Raw genomic sequence first — 8,432 nt, forward strand, 5'->3', positions numbered from 1 at the left:
TATAGTATGTATATATGTGGTGAGCCGTTTCTGCGGACTGTGGTCACCATTACAAGATGGCGCTGGCTCCGCTGTGGTCTGTGATAAACAACTCCTTATTTGGGAGAGTTGGCACGTGATCTTTTAACACCCTATGAGAAAGCTCCACGTAGCAGCTTCGCATTGGGGCTTGGGATGCTTTATTAAGGCTGGGAGGGGCATCCGAGAGGGTAGAAGAAGAAACATCAGGGGCCTGAATAAACGGCTGAAAGAAGATTCCTGTTGTTGCGTCTTCCTTGCGGGCAAGGGGTCGCGACAAGTGGTGCCGAAACCCGGGAACCAGAACTTTCAGCCGTCAGGGGTGGTGCACCGGTTAGTCCCAGGTAAGTGGGATCCGCGACCAAAGCGGGGATAGTCCCAGTAAGTGGGATCCGCGACCAAAGCGGGGTCAGCTCCTCTACAAAGAAAGAGAGAGCTTTATATTTTATTGCAGCTGCACTGTGTACTTTCACTTTTGTTTTCTGTGTTTCTTTTGTTGCTGTGTCATGGGTGCCGCATCTTCAAGTCCGCTTCTTCTGGCCCTAGACGGCCTGTTACGTTCCAAGGGCCTGGAAGTGAAACATAGTACTTTACAAAGATTTTTACGGAAGTTGGATATTGCTGCACCGTGGTTTGCATTTTCGGGCAGTCTTACTATACCTAGTTGGGATAAATTAGGCAAAGATCTTGACTTTGCTTCTGAGCAGGGCATATTAGAGGGCGGGGTGATACCCCTTTGGAAAATGGTCCGTAGTTGCCTCACAGATGGCAGATGTCAGGAAGCACTTACTAAAGGACAGGAAGTTCTAGAACAATTACATGAGGAGAAATCGGAGACGGCAGGAAGTGAGGTATCTCGGGAGGATGGAAGTGTGCGGAGCGTGAAACAGGGGAAGAGACGATTGTATCCAGATCTCAGTGCGCTGCGCACACCCCCATGTGAAAGTGGGTCAGAGGAAGAGGAGGATGAGGAGGAGGAGCTTGGGAGGCTGTCTCGCCAGCTAGGGAGTTTAGCTATAGGAGAAGGGAACAAAAATAAACAGGGGCTCAAGAAATGTGATCCTCCGGATCCACCGCCGTATGGCGGGGGTGTTTCGGGGAGAGCTTTCCATGCTCAAACATGGAGGGCTGTTAACGCTGAGATGGGTCTTGCTTATCCAATTTTTCAGGATGATAATAGGGGAAGATTCCATGAGCCTTTAGATTTCAAAATTGTGAAGACTCTGGCGGAGTCTGTGCGCACTTATGGGGTGGATGCCGCCTTCACACTAACTCAGGTGGAGAGTCTGTCTAGATACTGTATGACTCCCTCTGATTGGGCTAGCCTTGTTCGGGCTTGTGTTTCCCCAGGTAAATATTTGGACTGGAGAGCATTTGTGCTAGAGGGCGCAATAGAGCAGGCCGCCCAAAACCATGCGGCGGGACACCCTCATTGGGATAAGGACATGCTTTTGGGGCAAGGTAGATTTGCTAATCAACAGACGGGATTCCCTCTTGAGGTATATGATCAAATTAATAACATTTGCATTCGGGCATGGAAGTCACTTCCAAATAGAGGAGAGGTATCTGGTAATTTGACTAAGATTATACAAGGCCCTACAGAACCCTTTTCAGACTTTGTAGCAAGGATGGTGGATGCCGCTGGAAAGATTTTTGGGGATCCTGATAGAGCCATGCCCCTTGTCAAGCAATTGGTCTTTGAGCAATGCACCAAGGAATGTAAAGCAGCAATCGCTCCTTATAAGAACAAAGGCATAGAAGCATGGATGAAGGTGTGTAGAGAGATTGGAGGACCTTTAACTAATGCAGGTCTTGCAGCTGCTGTCCTTCGGATTGCAAAAGGGGGCGGTCCTGCCGCCGGAACATGCTTCCATTGTGGTCAACCCGGTCATGTCAGACGTGAATGTCCCAAAAAAGACAATTCCAAAAAAGACAATTTTACTGGACCTTCTCACGGTGGCCTTTCCAATGGCCTTCGTCTACCGGGGTTGTGTCCAAGATGCAAAAAGGGGAAGCATTGGGCAAGAGAGTGTAGATCAGTGAGGGACATCCATGGACAGCCTATTTCAGCTGGGCCAAAAAACGGCCGACGGGGCCCTCGACCCCAGGGCCCACAAATATATGGGGCAGTGGAGAATGTCACACCCGAACCCGAGACATGGCCATCTCTACGCCATCCCATGAAACGCGGAGAGCCACTACAGGTGCCGCGGGATTGGACCTCTGTTCCACCTCCAGACTCGTATTAACACCTAAGATGGGAGTCCAATTGGTGGAAACTGAGTTTACAGGGCCTCTACCACCTGGCACTGTAGGTTTGCTAATTGGACGTGCATCCTCTATTTTACAAGGTCTTCATGTTTTCCCCGGAGTCATAAGTCCTGATACTGTAGGGATAATAAAGGTTATGGTGGAAGCTCCAAGGGGCATTGTGTCCATCTCCCCAGGGGATCGGATTGCTCAATTGCTAATTTTGCCTAGCTTGCATAATCACTTCCCTGCTGATTCAAGGTCACGGACAGGGAATGAGATTGGTACCACCGGAGGGAATTGTGCCTATTTGTCACTAGATATGAGCAATCGCCCCACTTTGGAATTAAGCATAGAAGGTAAATCTATTGTGGGATTACTGGATACCGGAGCAGACCGTAGTATTATAGCACTTAGGGACTGGTCTAAGGGATGGCCAGTGCAGGCTTCTGATCAATCCTTGAGAGGACTTGGATATGCCCAGGCCCCTCAGATCAGCTGTAGACATCTAGTCTGGAAGGATCCAGAAGGACATAATGGTACCTTTCAGCCTTATGTACTTGATTTACCTATCTCTCTATGGGGCCGTGATCTGATGAAAGACATGGGGTTCACTCTTAGTAATGACTATTCCCCAGTGTCTCAAGAGATTATGCAAAATATGGGGTATAGGCCAGGTCTAGGACTAGGAAAACATTTACAGGGACGTAAGCATCCTGTACAAGGTCATCAAAAGCTTGACAGATTTGGTCTGGGTTTTTCCTAGGGGCTGCTGGGGCTCAAATACCCATAACATGGCTCACCGAGGAGCCTGTTTGGGTGCCTCAGTGGCCTCTTCCCTCGGTTAAATTGGCAGCAGCTCATGCTCTAGTTAAAGAACAACTTGACTTGGGTCACATCCAGCCTTCTACTTCTCCATGGAATACTCCCATATTTGTCATTAAGAAAAAATCAGGGAAGTGGCGCCTACTGCATGATCTACGAGCAGTTAATGCTCAAATGCAACTTATGGGGCCCATTCAAAGAGGGCTGCCTCTGCTCTCCTCGGTTCCTCAGGGTTGGCACATTATTGTTATTGACATTAAAGACTGTTTCTTTTCTATTCCTTTGCATCCTAAAGACTCGCAGCGTTTTGCCTTCACCCTTCCCTCGTGTAACCACGAGGAACCAGATCAAAGGTTTGAGTGGGTAGTGTTGCCGCAGGGAATGGCTAATAGTCCCACGATGTGTCAGATGTATGTGGGGAAGACACTCGCACCTCTCAGACAAAAGTATTCTTCCATCAAGATCATTCATTATATGGATGATGTATTATTGGCTGCTAAATCAGAGCAGACAGTTCATGAGGCCTATAAAGACCTAGTGAAGTTGTTAGCTCAATATGGACTGCATATCGCACCTGAAAAGATTCAAACAGGGGATTCTATTAAGTATTTGGGAGCAACAATTGGGTGTGACAAATTACGACCACAGAAAATCACCATACGAGCTCAGGATCTCCAAACTCTAAATGATTTTCAAAAACTGCTGGGAGATATTAATTGGATACGAGGATATTTACATATTTCTAATGTTATGCTACAGCCTTTGTATGCTATTCTTAGGGGTGATCCAGATCTTACTTCCCCTCGTAGCCTCACCAAAGAGGCTAGAGCGGCCCTTATGACAGTAGAAGAAGCTATACAACATGCTACTTTATGCAGGCTCCAGAGTGATAAACCTTTCCAGTTATGTGTGCTTGCCACTATGCGGCAGCCTACTGGAGTACTGTGGCAAGATGGACCTTTGCTATGGATTCACCCACATGTATCCCCAGGAAAATCCTTAGAATATTATCCTGATGCTGTTGCAGCATTAGCACTTAAAGGGATTCAACAAAGCATTCAATTTTTCGGACAATCACCTTCTTCTCTTATTATACCCTACACTAAAGCTCAACTTAGTGTCTTGTGTGCTACTCTAGATAACTGGGCTATTCTATGTTGCTCGTTTCAAGGGGATATTGATAATCATTACCCTTCTCATCCGTTACTCCATTTTGTTAAAGAACATCCTATCATTTTCCCTAACGTAACTTCATCCAGTCCCATTCCGGGGGCTGTTAACATTTTTACTGATGGTTCCAAGTCTGGAATGGGAGCTTATGTAATTAATGATTCTCCCCCTGTCCAGCATCAATTTGCTCCTGGAAATCCACAATGGGTAGAACTACAAATTGTTATTGAGGTTTTTAAACAGTGTTCTTTTCCTTTTAATCTCATTTCGGACTCCATCTATGTGGTGCAAGCACTACAAATCCTGGAGGCTGTGGGAGCTATTAGTGATGCCTGTAATGTATCTGCTTACTTTAATCAGCTTCAACAGCTTATCCGTGGCCGCACTGCTCCTTTTTATCCAGTGCACATCCGGGCTCACACCTCTCTTCCTGGTCCGTTATCGCAGGGTAATGCCTGTGCGGACTCAGCCACTAGAGGTCAGTTGATCTGTTTGGCTTCCTCCTTAGAGGAGGCTAAATTGTTTCACCAAAATTTTCATGTTAATGCTTTAACACTGCGCAGGCGTTTTTCTATTTCAAGAGCAGATGCTCAGCAGATAGTATTACACTGTCCCCATTGTGTCACATTTCTTCATCCCCCTACTTATGGAGTGAACCCACGGGGATTGAAGCCATTGGTTGTCTGGCAAATGGATGTGACACACATACCTGACTTTGGTAACCTCAAGTATGTCCATGTTTCTGTTGATACGTACTCTGGAATTATTCATGCTTCTGCTTTATCGGGAGAAAAGGCACGTAATGTCATTACTCATTGCCTGGAGGCCTGGGCGGCGTGGGGTGCACCTACGTCCCTTAAGACTGATAATGGACCTGCTTATACTGGAAGACAATTTACATCTTTTTGTTCTACTATGGGAGTGCAACTTACTCATGGTTTGCCTTACAATCCTCAAGGGCAAGGCATTGTTGAGCGTGCTCATCGCACCTTAAAGGAAACTTTACAAAAACAAAAGGGGGGAATAGGTGCTGAACATACTCCTAAAGAACGCCTGTCCTTAGCTCTCTTTACCATTAATTTTTTGAATTTGGATATTCATGATCGCTCTGCGGCCGATAGACATGTGTCCCCTCAGTCCTCTGTGATTGGCTATGTTAAGTGGAAAGATGTTCTTACGGGCCAATGGAACGGCCCCGACCCCGTGCTGACATGGGCACGAGGATCTGTATGTGTTTTTCCCCAGGATCGCACGGAACCGTTGTGGGTCCCTGAACGCCTGACAAGAAGAGTCTTGACGTCGGCTAACCAGCAACAGGAAATACCACAGCAATCCCGTGATGAGGATCTTCATTCTGCTAAGTGCTCTGGCTCTGGTGCTGATGCCGATGACACAGACGACACCAATGCAGTGGTGGGCAGTGGCACGGGCTTGGCCAATGCCAATGCCGGTTCATGGTAATTCTAGTGTCCTCCCCACTCTTTTCTCTACCTCATGTGAGATGTCTGCTCCCTGTGCCTCTCCTAGAGGGGACGTGGATAGCATTTTTAATCAATCTCAAGTTAATCTCACAGGAGTTTTTTGTTTCAGCCTTGGGAACACTCCTTGTATTAGTCTTAAGACCAAGAATTTGACTAACTGGGAGGACCCATTGCGGTCCAGTCGGGTCTCAGGGAGCATTCTCAGTGCTGTGTTGAGCCAAGTAGTGTCAGGGGAACAATCAGGCTCAGGAACCCCCGCAAATAGCTCTGCTTTAAACACAACTACCTTGGCTATTATCTCCGAGGTACTAATCCCAGTGCCTCCTTCTTCTAATAGTCCTTATAATGCCACCCATTTTAAGGCCTCTCCTTACTGTACCCCTAATCTTGGTTTCCCCCCAACATTTACGCCTTGTCAGGATCATTCTTGGGAGCAACGTCAAGTTGCTAAAGGTTTCTCCCTTTCCCCCTCTCTTAAGAGGTATGTTTATAACTTTAACAACAGTGTCAACTCCTCTACAGGAGTGGGTTGGTCCTGGTTCCAATGGCTGATCTCCAATGAAAAGGGGGCTTCAGCTGATATTTCTGCACTGGCTCAATTGCTGGGAGCCAAAAGTTGGCTGGCTAATGTTTCTGGCACTGTTAGGGAGAGTGAACGAGGTAAAAGACTCACATCTGTTTCGTTCAACTCTCTGTTACATAATGCCACATTGCCCCCTGCAATGGTCTGTGTCCAATCCCCGTTCTTACTCCTTTTGGCTAATGACACCTCGTCAGGGGTGCTGGATTGTTCTAATGTTACCTGTCTCTTATCTGAGTGTTGGAATGGTTCTTGGACTGTAGCGGTGGTTATGAAAATTCCAACTTTTGTCCCAATCCCAGTCACTGCGGACCCTGACGAATTCCCCATTGTTGAGCTACTTAGAGTCCGCAGGGATTTTGGAATCACAGCTGCTATAGTGACAGCCGTGGCGGTATCTGCTGCTGCAGCGGTCACGGCCGGAGTGGCCATGGCCAGTCAAGTGCAGACTGCTGCCACCATTAATCAAGTTGTTCAACAAACTTCCACCATACTTGAATCCCAGAATACAATTAATCAACATATTTTGTCAGGGATTTTAGCTGCCAACCAAAGAATAGATTTACTCCAAGCTCAGGTAGAAGAATTGGCTGATTTGGTGCTTTTGGGCTGTGTTGACCAACGTGCACATTTATGTATAACCTCTGTCAGATTTAATGATTCCAGGAATGCCTCCCGTATCATTGGCGAATACTTGGCCGGAAATTGGTCCATGGCAGCGGAAGACATGATCCAGTCTCAACTAACCCAGATAGCTGTCTTGAACAGTACCCATGTCGATCCCGTAACTTTAGGTCAATTCACCGATTGGATATCCTCTGCCTTTTCCTTTTTTAAGGAGTGGGTGGGGGTAGGCATTTTTGGTGCAATGTGTTGCTTCGGTATGGTTCTCTGCTTGTGGTTTCTCTGTCGCCTCAAGGCCCGCAATGCTCACGATAAAGCTATGATCATACAAGCTCTTGCAGCTTTAGAAAATGGCAACTCACCTCAAGTTTGGCTTGCGCAAATTAAACAGTAAATCTTTGACATGGTCGTCGCACCCCAAGTCTTACGGACATTGCACTGGGATCGACATGTCTTTCCTTGTTATTCTCTTAGTGTTGGAAAGCCCTTGCACTCTGCCGGCTTTCCTACCATTGCACGCAGATGGGTTTCCACACTAGTGCTTTTCTATCGCCTTAAGACCCGTGCCTTTCTTTTAGGGTGTTACCAACTTGTTTGTCGTTGTATTTCTATACAGCCACAGTTCAGCCTTAGCTATCCCCCTTCGTCCACCATCGTCACGATACAGGATGCGAGGCAAGGCACTGCACTTGAGTGATCCTTGAAGTGGACCTCAAGGAGAGCATGTCCTATTGCATGCGGGTTAGACGCGTCCACGCCCCGTCCCACGGAGAAAAGCGTCGGCTGATATGGCCTCAGATCTGGGGAAGGCGCCTCCTTGGGGCTGAGCCATACTATGCAGCCACTTCTGCACAGTGGGATAGGACCTCTACTCTCTCCTGTGTTGTTCTTAGAAAACAAAATGGGGAACTGTGGTGAGCCGTTTCTGCGGACTGTGGTCACCATTACAAGATGGCGCTGGCTCCGCTGTGGTCTGTGATAAACAACTCCTTATTTGGGAGAGTTGGCACGTGATCTTTTAACACCCTATGAGAAAGCTCCACGTAGCAGCTTCGCATTGGGGCTTGGGATGCTTTATTAAGGCTGGGAGGGGCATCCGAGAGGGTAGAAGAAGAAACATCAGGGGCCTGAATAAACGGCTGAAAGAAGATTCCTGTTGTTGCGTCTTCCTTGCGGGCAAGGGGTCGCGACATATATATATATATATATATATATATATATATATATATATATATGTGTGTGTGTGTGTGTGTGTGTGTGTGTGTGTATTTTATATATAAATATATATGATATAGATGATTGTAAACAACCATTTTTTTAAAAGCAAACTGTGGGAGATCAACCTCATACATGACTGAGTTAACTCTCCTGCTGGGCGACGTGGCATCAGGCACCCATGCTGCTAGACTGCCCCGCTCTTCTAGGGTTCGAGTGACTGTCTTTGTGCCTGGACATGTCTTCCTACAGCCTCATGGGTGGAGCTA

General features: G+C 47.1%; 1 long non-coding RNA gene across 1 annotated transcript; it reads left to right on the forward strand.

Moving 5' to 3' along the window:
• The first annotated feature begins 225 nt into the window (after positions 1-225).
• LOC308654779 lies at positions 226-7,108 on the forward strand. Its single transcript, XR_014023313.1, has 3 exons — positions 226-362; positions 5,509-5,676; positions 6,991-7,108. It is a non-coding gene; the product is annotated as an uncharacterized lncRNA (long non-coding RNA).
• Positions 7,109-8,432: the final 1,324 nt, after the last annotated feature.

Source organism: Spermophilus citellus (genome assembly GCF_964194105.1).
Source record: "Spermophilus citellus genome assembly, chromosome: 8".
Classification (NCBI taxonomy): domain Eukaryota; kingdom Metazoa; phylum Chordata; class Mammalia; order Rodentia; family Sciuridae; genus Spermophilus; species Spermophilus citellus.